Genomic DNA, 13,333 nt, shown 5'->3' with positions numbered 1-13,333 from the left:
TGTGACCATAGCAACGCAAGTAAGTCCCAGGCATGGCGCTTAAATTGCCTGGCAGCACCTGTAGCAGCCGAGCGTGCAGGCTTTATTTTGTTCAACTAAATGCTGTTCCTCATGACTTCATAAAGTCAGAGGAGCTTTAATTATGCTTAAATAATGTATTTTAATGCGGTGAAGGGGACATCTGCATTAAAATGCGTTAGTCTAACCCTCAATGCACGGTACTTGGCAGGACTGCAACAGGCCACTGCCCCCTCCAACAGTTATCAGGCAGGCTGAAGAGCCCCAATCACCACTCCCCGCTTCCCATGTATCAGGGTTGCGAGAGGTTCACGCAGGAGGCCTTAAGAAGGCCAAGAGATCAGAGAGTCAGATGCAGAAGCAGTCCCCCAGCACGCCCCATTGAATGTAATCCATGGGGCCAGTTCCACCATCCTAAGGGAGTTCAGCAGGGTTCAGAGGCAGGCGTCCCCAGATGCAGCACCACTCAGCTTTGAGGGCCCTGTTATTTACAAATGTCCAATACCCTCCAGCTATCACACTGTCTCTGGAGCCTTTGCCAGCGGCTTCGGAAGTCCTGTCAATTACTGTGCGCTGCACCCCGCTGACAGGATGGCTAGGGATTCTGGGCCCTGGTCTGGAGCTCCTCAGCTAGGCATCAGTCATATTTGGCACCCAGCCAAAACCCCAGCACCCCTTTCCCCCCACACACACACTTTGTATTTTAACTAACTGTATATTTGGACCCACTTTGAGATCTCGTCCGTTGTCATGTAATTTAAGATACCCTCAACTGAAGCAAAATGTTATTTTGAAGTGCTTTTTTGTTTCCTTCTCTCCTTTTCAGTATTTCTCTATCCACCGAGCTCCGTATCGCTTAATGGTCTATTGCAGATACGGAGCACAGGGTTCTGACTTCCCTCCTTTTTAGGTCTCGCTAGCGTAGGCTGCGCACATGCGCAGTCTCGCTGGCGAAATTTAACGTCTTGTGGATTTTTCAGTAAAGGGCTTTAAACCCGCCCCTCTTTCCCATTGGCCGGCGTCACCTTTTATGCTAAACGGCGGCCAGCCATTGGGAAAAAGCTGTTGGTGAAGTTTTCGCTCTGCTTTTTCTGCCCTCCCACTTGGACGGCCTCGCCTGCTTTCTTTCTGAAGTAAAAGGTTTCTTATCTTTATGGGGTCAAACACATGGCCCCATAAAGATAAGAAACCTATTAGCAGGCGAGGCCGTCCAAGTGGGACGGTAGAAAAAGCCAAATGAAAACGTCATGGCGAGCGCTTGTTCATTTTGCAACCCGGCATCTGTTTGTCTAATCAGAAGAGAGATCGGTAAAAGTCAACCAGGGCTGACGCACATTTTATTTAGCTTTTTCTCTGTCAGAGGAGTTTAAATACCTAATAAACAGGTCGCGGTGATTTCAAATATATATAATCCCACCTGATGAGATTACCGAGACCACGAGAGTTCACAAATCATGTTTAGGGTTCTCATGGAGAACACCCTGTCAAGACTTTGCGTTTGAGCTCTTTCGCATCCCCCCCCCCCCCCCCCCACCCGCACTTCGTTGTCCATGGTTTTTTACACCCCCTGACCGCAATCAGTTGTCTGTGAATTTTCGCACACCCCTCCCCCACCCACACTCAGTGTATTTTCACACCCCTCTCCCCCCCGCCCGCACTCCCCTGTCCGTGGATTGAGAGAGATGCTGTTAGCAGGAGTTAGGGAGTGTCTCTACTTTTTTTCGTTTTTTTTTTCTGCTTTGTTTTGGTTTCCATGATGCTGCTGGGAGAGCCGCGAGTCTCTGAACTTGGCCCGTCAAAGGCACGAGTTGTGAGAAACCGATGTCAGGACTCGGCGGCAGCAACAGCAGCACATTCCCCTTTTTACAGCAACGGAAAAGCTAATGCAGCTGTTCAAGGCAACAAAGGGCCCAGGGAGGAGCCAAGGCTTGGGGGAGACAGGCTTGGGCACTCACAGCGAGCCTGGGGCCTACTAATATGATCTGCTGGGACGAGGCAGCAGCATCAGCGTGTGGGTGTGTGTAGTTTCAGGTAACACATGTGCTCCACTCCAGCAAGGAGTCCAGGGGGGAACACATGCCGAGCTCTTTGTGGGGAGGAGGGCACATGGGAACAGTGTATTATAAAGGCGTGCGTGCCACAGTGTGGATATGTTATCAGCATTTATGTAGCGTCTTCAGCCAATAGCAAGGCATAGAAATGCCTCCTTGAACAAAGTGGGCTTATTGTATAGTTCTGGAGTTTCAATTGGCTACTTTTGTGGGAGAACTCTGAATGTTAGGGAATTGTCGAACAAAATAGTGTTTGTCAAGGTTGAATTGTTGCACATGGTGACAGGTTTTGCATTGTAGCAAACATGAACGATGTTATTTGAATATAATGCTTACTACAGATTTCCAAGCATTTAAATATTTTCCACGACCTCCATAGAGAAAACAATTAACTGGATTTTGGCTTTACCCTATGTTTGCTTTTAGTGAAGCTGTAGAGCCCATATGCTGACATATTTTCTTTGATTTAACGTTCTTTGTTGGGCTTCTAATGGCTTTTCAGTTAAGGATTTAACATAACCCTGGAGAAAAGGTTAAGCTCTCCTGTACATTTCCCACTTCCATGCATTGTGTGATCGGCTCGTGGCCAAGCCAATAGCAGTGACAGGCCTCTTTCAAAGTCTGTTTCTAAAAGTTTCAAGACTAGAGCCACGTAGCGTGATGCTACAATAAAGACTGAATGGTATGGGGGTGCTGCTCACATCAGGACATCTGGTCCCAGGAGAGTAATTGGCTAGATTGACTCTGCAGTGGGGTACAAAAAAATAGTCATATGGTTAATCTTTTACCCTCTATGCTGCTGGCAAGGACCTCCGTTGCATCGTGATGAATGGTTGTACACAATTGATTTGCATATTCTAGATGATTTTATTCCTCCCACACCACAGACAAGTGTTTTTTCATCCCTCTGTTGATTGTCGCCAATAACTCTCCTTGGATCATATGACCTGATATGTTAAGTACTTTCAATTGATATCGTCAGTCTAGATATACAGAGGGACAGCAGAAATTAACTCTATCCACTCCCCTCTCTCTTCCCTAGCCCTAATGTAGTCGTCCTGATGAAATCAATGGACTGCTGGTCACAAGGGTCGAAATGTTGACAATTTTCCCCTAGTTGAATGAACCCAGAAACGTATTTCCTGAGAGACCATGACTGTTGACGGAATGTTGCTTATTTTGAATTAGAATCCAGCTTAGGTACATTTGACACATCACCGTTACCCTTTTCACACACTATTCCAGATCTGTGCACTGCTCTGTTAGCACCTTATTTCACTGTGGCTGTCTGAGGCCATAGTGTACGTGAAGAACTTAATATTGTTAGCTTTATAGGCACTCTATGCGCCACTCTGCTAGGCTAGGCCACTCTGCTAGGCTTGGCCACTCTACGCAACTCTACTAGGCTAGGCCACTCTACGCAACTCTACTAGACTAGGCCACTCTACGCAACTCTACTCGGCTAGGCCACTCTACGCAACTCTACTCGGCTAGGCCACTCTACGCAACTCTACTCGGCTAGGCCACTCTACGCAACTCTACTTGGCTCGGCCACTCTACTACGCTAGGTCACTCTACTACTTGAGGCCACTTTACGCCATTCCATCTAATCTACTCTATTCCCTGCCATGCCTCTCTGCCTGCTGCTGCGCCATCCCACTCTACTCCACCTTACTGTCAACATGGTGAAAAGACATTGACAAAGTCAATAGCTCTGCGTAGGCAAAACCTATTGGCTTTGCCAATGATTGTTTCATAAGCAGACACATAAGGCCTATGTACCCAGATACCATTCTCGATTTAACTAGTTTTAGACCACTCATCTGTCATGATGCCAATATAAGTGACCAGAGTTTGAAAACTAAAAACTGGCACATTTCACAAACATAGAAGTAGGGTTAAAATTTAGTATTGAACAAGGGGAACAAAATGACATGACTGCCTTCACCAATATAGAATACACAGGCATTAAAGCACTAACGGGAATTATATACAACTTTTACACACAGTACCATCCGTGTTAACTAAATTGCTTTCTGCTAATTCTGCATTGGAACACACGAGAACGTGACTGTTTAATTTGACCTCTGTATATACAAATTATACGGAAGTTTTCGGGAACAGATGGTAAAAAAGCATTTACAATGCAATAGGTCTCGCATTGACATGAGTTTGAGCTATTGGCACTGTAAATGGCAATGCCTTTTATTTTTGTGTTCTTTTTAAAAACATAAATAAAAGGCATTGTAATTTACAATGCCAATAGCTTTATTTAGTATTGAGAAAAATGTGATTTCCAAAACAGATCACAAGGTTATTGGGAGCACAATATAGGGCTCTGTGGTGGCCTGCTGTGAGGTAGCAGGCTCCATTAATGTTACTTGACTTGCCAAGGATGCCCTTTCACCCTTATTTCATTCACATTTTCATCAAGCTGTTAGCGATCTGCCTCCCAGATGCTGATGTTCTCCTTACACCAATTACGAGAGGGGGACCCCTACGCATAAATGAAGGGCAGGTACAGGCGGGGTAAAATACAATCCAAAAAGAAGAAGACAGTACCTGTCCAAAAAACGATATATTTTAAGGCCTAGAGGGTAGGTCCCTAATTTCACACAAGGCTACACTAGAACAGCGCGGAACAGAATAGATGACATAAAACACCAAACCATGGGATTAGATACAAAAATATATATCTCTTCTTTTTTATTTTGTTTTTTGATCATACAGACATTTACAATATTTTCAATCTTTAAACTAATAGGTCCATTTACAAATCAATCAGGAAGCACACATATGTATATAAATAAATACATTGTTCAATGTCCCACACGTGAATATATTTCATGCATACAAACATTCATTCCACACAACAATCAACACAATAATCAACACAACAATTCAGGTCAAGGTGGTAAAAACTATCCAGTGGTATTCAGGTCGGTGGTAGAACTACTGTATCATCAAGGTGTACATAGGTGATACTATAGGAAACAGAAGGTCGGTGGTTCAAGCGCCAACGCGCGTTTCGGTATAGGACCCACAGAGGGGCCCCACCTTCATCAGGGCGTAGACCAAAAGGGTAGTTGGGGACATGAGCAATACCTAAAATAAATCAGATAAATAAACAAACAACAGAACCAAAATATATAATAACAACAACTATATAAGTACTCTGATGCATTTTTATATCACAGAAGAGTATATCTACATCTATCTGTCCGCGTCAGTTCCAGTTAGCAGATGATAAGGAAGGATAAAAATTAACAAGGTCCAATACGGTACCAAGGTAGCTAGCACAGGAGAGCAACCCCGCAGTGAAAGTTCCAGCATGAAGTGAACGTGCGCATCACACACCATAGAGGAATCAAAGAAGAAAGATGTGCCTCTAATGTTAGGCTCAATCAAGAACAAAGGCATAGAAGAAAGCATAGAAAACACCAACACCAATAATGCCAGTCCCCGTGTAAGTCATGCATTGAATGCCTAAGTAGGAGAGGTGAAAGGAGATATCTGTAGCAGTACGTACTTAGAATTAAAATAACATCCACGAGATCAACATCAGGATAAACAGTATCAATGTGGAATTGAAAAACAGACTAATCGCTAGGCCTCAGCAGTGCATCCCGGCATTTTCGCGAAAGGATTCCCTGTCCAATCAAATCAAGGGGCCGCTATTCAAGAACAATATGACGGCTGACATATCTGAAGAAAAGAAATATACACGATTTATGACGACAGAATGAACGAAAAATGACCAGCATGAGTTCACACTAGATCAAAGAAGGAAATTACATAAAAGACAATAATGCAACACGATTTTATAAGCAACCAACAACGTACTTGTCCTTCACAGTCGTGCAGTGCCTAACGATGTGCCGAGGATTCAGGAGCACCTATTGCTGTTTAGAATAACGGATGTCCAGGAAGAGGATGGGTGCCCAGTCAACAGTGGCGTATACGCTCAAAGGGCGTTTCAACGACAACCTGAAAATACGGGGCAAGTAAGGACAGACTATGATGAACCCGGAGGGAGGAAAAATTACAGAAAAGTTAATGACGAACAACAATGCACAGAAGATACTAGTAATATCGAGAGTGGCCACACCGGAAACCATATGGGTTTGAAACGGGTGTACGCTACACATAGAAAGCAAAAACCCAGGAATAGATAAGGAAATAAAGGAGCATCTAGGTAAATACTAGGAATAAATGGAGCGGGATATCTCAGAGGGACAACATAGCTTGCCGGAAGGTTCAAGCTACGAGCGAGCTCAGTCCTTTCAAGCGGTACTTACTTGCTGGTTCAAACACTCCAGATCTCTCAGCTCATCAATCCTGCGCAGACAGTGGCACGCACAGGAGGAGTTCGCGCGCAACGTCCCTTTAAACACGTCATGGGCCTCCCACGCACCAATTGGAAGCTCACTGAGCTAAGCAGGGGTGGACATAGAAAAAGGACTACCCTCAGAGAGCTGAATGGGATGTATAGAGGAAGATGTCGGCCATGATGGAACAAATGGGCATGCCCCGAAACATAAGCGAATATACATCAACAAGTCATGGTATCAGGACAGAGATAAATTCAATCTGTCCAAAATGTATATCAGTATAACGGGGAGACAATAATCTCTATCATCTAAAGACGATGAATAGGTGGTAAATGATGTCCAATCAAGTTGGACAGGGCGATAGAGGAAACAAACACCCATAGTAACAGAGAGCAAAAATATATTTGTGTTTTAATATACCGAAAACCAGGGGGTTAGATAATGGCATTCTCCCACTGGATCATCTCATTCAGTCCCCGCTGGACAGAGTCTAAATAAAAAATCCAAAATGTCTCTCTCTTTTTCCTTATAGAGCTTGGGTTCCTCCCTGGTGGGGTATGTCTTTTTTCCAGAATGGTCCATGTGAGATCAGTATCTTTGTGGTTCATACTCAACCAGTGGCTAGCCAAGGGGGCAGAGGTTTTTTTTAAACGAATGTTCGATTTTTGTTCACAAATCCGGTTTCTCACCTCACGGCTAGTCTCCCTGATATAGATTAGATCGCAGGGACAAGTAATGATGTAGACAACATTGGAAGTCCGACAGTTGGTCATGCCTTTAAGCATGATGGTCCGATTATTGGCGTGGATGGTATTGCCAACAATGGCCTGAGGGCATGCATGGCAGGTACCACAGCGGTGGTTGCCTTCAACGGGTTTGGATCCAGGGATGACAGTCTGGATTAATGTTTTTTTCTCAGTGATTTTCCCTCTAATGAGGCAGTTTTTCAGATTCTTGTTCCGTTTGAAGGCAAACAGGAGTTTTTGTCTATGGTCAAAACTGCGATAGATCAGAAGTTCATATGCACTAAGGAGGCTGAATTCTTAACACCTAGCTACACCCGTATACCCATCATATACGGGGTGCCGAAGACCCACAAGAATACCCTGGATCCTCTCCTACGACCCATTGTTTCCACCATTGGCTCGGCGCTCGAACCACTCTCGAATTATGTCGATTGCTTTTTGAAACCCCTGGTGAGTAACCTTGAGTCATATGTGAAAGACACGGGCCATTTTATCTCTAAAATCGAAGATATCCCTTTTGATCCAGATAGGGACCTTTTGGTTACTCTGGATCTGGAATCGCTATATACAAATATCCCTCAGGAGGGAGCACTATCTGTGATACAAGAGATCTTGGCCACAGAAACTCAAATCACCAACTCTACATTTATTATCCAATGTCTAAAGATTGTCTTGAATGACAACTATTTTGAATTTAATGGTGAGTTTTTTCAGCAGATACAGGGCGTCAGCATGGTGGCGTCCGGTGCTCCGAGTATAGCTTGCCTCTATATGGGAAAATTTGAACAAATTAACATCTATAACGAACTGGCACCTTTCTACGAAAACGTTCGAGCATGGTCACGTTTCATTGATGATATTTTTTTCATCTGGAACGGAGACCATAGCTCGTTGAACGAATACGTGGCTTGGTTGAATGCAGCCGATATCAACCTGAAATTTACGGTTCATTCCAGCAATATTAGGGTTGAATTTTTGGACGTGTGGATCGAACATCATTATAAGAAACTGAGTGTATCTCTATATATCAAACATTAATCCAGACTGTCATCCCTGGATCCAAACCCGTTGAAGGCAACCACCGCTGTGGTACCTGCCATGCATGCCCTCAGGCCATTGTTGGCAATACCATCCAAGGCAATAATCGGACCATCATGCTTAAAGGCATGACCAACTGTCGGACTTCCAATGTTGTCTACATCATTACTTGTCCCGGCGATCTAATCTATATCGGGGAGACTAGCCGTGAGGTGAGAAACCGGATTTGTGAACACAAATCGAACATTCGTTTAAAAAAAACCTCTGCCCCCTTGGCTAGCCACTGGTTGAGTATGAACCACAAAGATACTGATCTCACATGGACCATTCTGTCCAGCGGGGACTGAATGAGATGATCCAGTGGGAGAATGCCATTATCTAACCCCCTGGTTTTCGGTATATTAAAACACAAATATATTTTTGCTCTCTGTTACTATGGGTGTTTGTTTCCTCTATCGCCCTGTCCAACTTGATTGGACATCATTTACCACCTATCCATCGTCTTTAGCTGATAGAGATTATTGTCTCCCCGTTATACTGATATACATTTTGGACAGATTGAATTTATCTCTGTCCTGATACCATGACTCGTTGATGTATATCCGCTTCTGTTTTGGGGCACGCCCATTTGTTCCATCATGGCCGACATCTTCCTCTATACATCCCATTCACCTCTCTGAGGGTAGTCCTTTTTCTATGTCCACCCCTGCTTAGCTCAGTGAGCTTCCAATTGGCGCGTGGGAGGCCCATGACGTGTTTAAAGGAACGTTGCGCGCGAACTCCTCCTGTGCGTGCCACTGTTTGCGCAGGATTGACGAGCTGAGAGAACTGGAGTGTTTGAACCAGCAAGTAAGTACCACTTGAAAGGACTGAGCTCGCTCGTAGCTTGAACCTTCCGGCAAGCTATGTTGTCCCTCTGAGATATCTCGCTCCATTTATTCCTAGTATTTACCTAGATGCTCCTTTATTTCCTTATCTATTCCTGGGTTTTTGCTTTCTATGTGTAGCGTACACCCGTTTCAAACCCATATGGTTTCCGGTGTGGCCACTCTCGATATTACCAGTATCTTCTGTGCATTGTTGTTCGTCATGAACTTTTCTGTAATTTTTCCTCCCTCCGGGTTCATCATAGTCTGTCCTTACTTGCCCCGTATTTTCTGGTTGTCGTAGAAACGCCCTTTGAGCGTATACACCACTGTTGACTGGGCACCCATCCTCTTCCTGGACATCCGTTATTCTAAACAGCAATAGGTGCTCCTGAATCCTCGGCACATCGTTAGGCACTGCACGACTGTGAAGGATAAGTACGTTGTTTGTTGCTTATAAAATCGTGTTGCATTATTGTCTTTTATGTAATTTCCTTCTTTGATCTAGTGTGAACTCATGCTGGTCGTTTTTCGTTCATTCTGTCGTCATAAATCGTGTATATTTCTTTTCTTCAGATATGTCAGCCGTCAGATTGTTCTTGAATAGCGGCCCCCTGATTTGATTGGACAGGGAATCCTTTCGTGAAAATGCCGGGATGCACTGCTGAGGCCTAGCGATTAGTCTGTTTTTCAATTCCACCTTGATACTGTTTATCCTGATGTTGATCTCGTGGATGTTATTTTAATTCTAAGTACGTACTGCTACAGATATCTCCTTTCACCTCTTCTACTTAGGCATTCAATGCATGACTTACACGGGGACTGGCATTATTGGTGTTGGTGTTTTCTATGCTTTCTTCTATGCCTGTGTTCTTGATTGAGCCTAACATTAGAGGCACATCTTTCTTCTTTGATTCCTCTATGGTGTGTGATGCGCACGTTCACTTCATGCTAGAACTTTCACTGCGGGGTTGCTCTCCTGTGCCAGCTACCTTGGTACCGTATTGGACCTTGTTCATTTGTATCCTTCCTTATCATCTGCTAACTGGAACTGACGCGGACAGATAGATGTAGATATACTCTTCTGTGATATAAAAATGCATCAGAGTACTTATATAGTTGTTGTTATTATATATTTTGGTTCTGTTGTTTATGTTTATTTATCCGATTTATTTTAGGTATTGCTCATGTCCCCAACTACCCTTTTGGTCTACGCCCTGATGAAGGTGGGGCCCCTCTGTGGGTCCTATACCGAAACGCGCGTTGGCGCTTGAATCACCGACCTTCTGTTTCCTATAGTATCACCTATGTACACCTTGATGATACAGTAGTTCTACCACCGACCTGAATACCACTGGATAGTTTTTACCACCTTGACCTGAATTGTTGTGTTGATTATTGTGTTGATTGTTGTGTGGAATGAATGTTTGTATGCATGAACTATATTCACGCGTGGGACATTGAACAATGTATTTATTTATATACATATGTGTGCTTCCTGATTGATTTGTAAATGGACCTATTAGTTTAAAGATCGAAAATATTGTAAATGTCTGTATGGTCAAAACACAAAATAAAAAAGAAGAGATATATATTTTTGTATCTAATCCCATGGTTTGGTGTTTTATGTCATCTATTCTGTTCCGCGCTGTTCTAGTGTAGCCTTGTGTGAAATTAGGGACCTACCCTCTAGGCCTTAATATATATCGTTTTTTGGACAGGTACTGTCTTCTTCTTTTTGGATTGGGTTCTCCTTACAGCAGTCATATCGATGTCCAAGTTTACATTTTATTTTGTAGACCACGTAGTCCTTTTTCTTTGAGCAACTAGGACAAACCACTTGAAAGGACTGAGCTCGCTCGTAGCTTGAACCTTCCGGCAAGCTATGTTGTCCCTCTGAGATATCTCGCTCCATTTATTCCTAGTATTTACCTAGATGCTCCTTTATTTCCTTATCTATTCCTGGGTTTTTGCTTTCTATGTGTAGCGTACACCCGTTTCAAACCCATATGGTTTCCGGTGTGGCCACTCTCGATATTACCAGTATCTTCTGTGCATTGTTGTTCGTCATGAACTTTTCTGTAATTTTTCCTCCCTCCGGGTTCATCATAGTCTGTCCTTACTTGCCCCGTATTTTCTGGTTGTCGTTGAAACGCCCTTTGAGCGTATACACCACTGTTGACTGGGCATCCATCCTCTTCCTGGACATCCGTTATTCTAAACAGCAATAGGTGCTCCTGAATCCTCGGCACATCGTTAGGCACTGCACGACTGTGAAGGATAAGTACGTTGTTTGTTGCTTATAAAATCGTGTTGCATTATTGTCTTTTATGTAATTTCCTTCTTTGATCTAGTGTGAACTCATGCTGGTCGTTTTTCGTTCATTCTGTCGTCATAAATCGTGTATATTTCTTTTCTTCAGATATGTCAGCCGTCAGATTGTTCTTGAATAGCGGCCCCCTGATTTGATTGGACAGGGAATCCTTTCGTGAAAATGCCGGGATGCACTGCTGAGGCCTAGCGATTAGTCTGTTTTTCAATTCCACCTTGATACTGTTTATCCGGATGTTGATCTCGTGGATGTTATTTTAATTCTAAGTACGTACTGCTACAGATATCTCCTTTCACCTCTTCTACTTAGGCATTCAATGCATGACTTACACGGGGACTGGCATTATTGGTGTTGGTGTTTTCTATGCTTTCTTCTATGCCTGTGTTCTTGATTGAGCCTAACATTAGAGGCACATCTTTCTTCTTTGATTCCTCTATGGTGTGTGATGCGCACGTTCACTTCATGCTAGAACTTTCACTGCGGGGTTGCTCTCCTGTGCCAGCTACCTTGGTACCGTATTGGACCTTGTTAATTTGTATCCTTCCTTATCATCTGCTAACTGGAACTGACGCGGACAGATAGATGTAGATATACTCTTCTGTGATATAAAAATGCATCAGAGTACTTATATAGTTGTTGTTATTATATATTTTGGTTCTGTTGTTTATGTTTATTTATCCGATTTATTTTAGGTATTGCTCATGTCCCCAACTACCCTTTTGGTCTACGCCCTGATGAAGGTGGGGCCCCTCTGTGGGTCCTATACCGAAACGCGCGTTGGCGCTTGAATCACCGACCTTCTGTTTCCTATAGTATCACCTATGTACACCTTGATGATACAGTAGTTCTACCACCGACCTGAATACCACTGGATAGTTTTTACCACCTTGACCTGAATTGTTGTGTTGATTATTGTGTTGATTGTTGTGTGGAATGAATGTTTGTATGCATGAACTATATTCACGCGTGGGACATTGAACAATGTATTTATTTATATACATATGTGTGCTTCCTGATTGATTTGTAAATGGACCTATTAGTTTAAAGATCGAAAATATTGTAAATGTCTGTATGGTCAAAACACAAAATAAAAAAGAAGAGATATATATTTTTGTATCTAATCCCATGGTTTGGTGTTTTATGTCATCTATTCTGTTCCGCGCTGTTCTAGTGTAGCCTTGTGTGAAATTAGGGACCTACCCTCTAGGCCTTAATATATATCGTTTTTTGGACAGGTACTGTCTTCTTCTTTTTGGATTGGGTTCTCCTTACAGCAGTCATATCGATGTCCAAGTTTACATTTTATTTTGTAGACCACGTAGTCCTTTTTCTTTGAGCAACTAGGACAAACACATAACAGGTTTGCAAAAATTCACAAATCTTGGTGGTCACGAGATTAATACGAACAAAACAGCAATTATGCTCTTGTCTGCTCCAGTTGAAGAGCTCCTGGATTAGAAGAATATGCCCACGGGCCTCAGCGATAACTTTGTGTCTGGGTAACTGAAGTTAGAGAGAACTGTATGATAACAATGGTCCCCTGTTAGGTGAAATTGCAGGCCTGGTAGAAAGATGGCAGATGCTCCCAATTTTCTTTTTAAGAACAGTGTTGATCAAAATGTCAATCCTCCCTCTTTTTCTATTTTTGTTTACAGCATTACCCTGGCATTTGCAGTTCTTCAAAAAGCTTAACAGTTTTTCTCCTGTTTTTTTCCAGCAGATGATAAGGGAAGGCTCACCCTGCACTCTTATATATGTTCCATCAGAAGGAGGAGTGCAAGGGCTCCCCAATATTTGTTGCATTTTGCAGGTGCACTTGAACTTTAGCAAAATAATTTTATGTTGGTGATTCAGATCACTAATATGATATTTCTTTGATAATTAAGTCAACCAGTGATATTAATGAGACCCTCAAACATTTATTTAAAATCCGAGGAAGCCTACGTGGATT

The sequence above is a fragment of the Triturus cristatus genome, chromosome 1_1 (assembly GCF_964204655.1).
Source record: "Triturus cristatus chromosome 1_1, aTriCri1.1, whole genome shotgun sequence".
Taxonomy (NCBI): domain Eukaryota; kingdom Metazoa; phylum Chordata; class Amphibia; order Caudata; family Salamandridae; genus Triturus; species Triturus cristatus.
The sequence above is the reverse complement of the archived record's forward strand: the minus strand, read 5'-3'. Positions refer to the sequence as shown.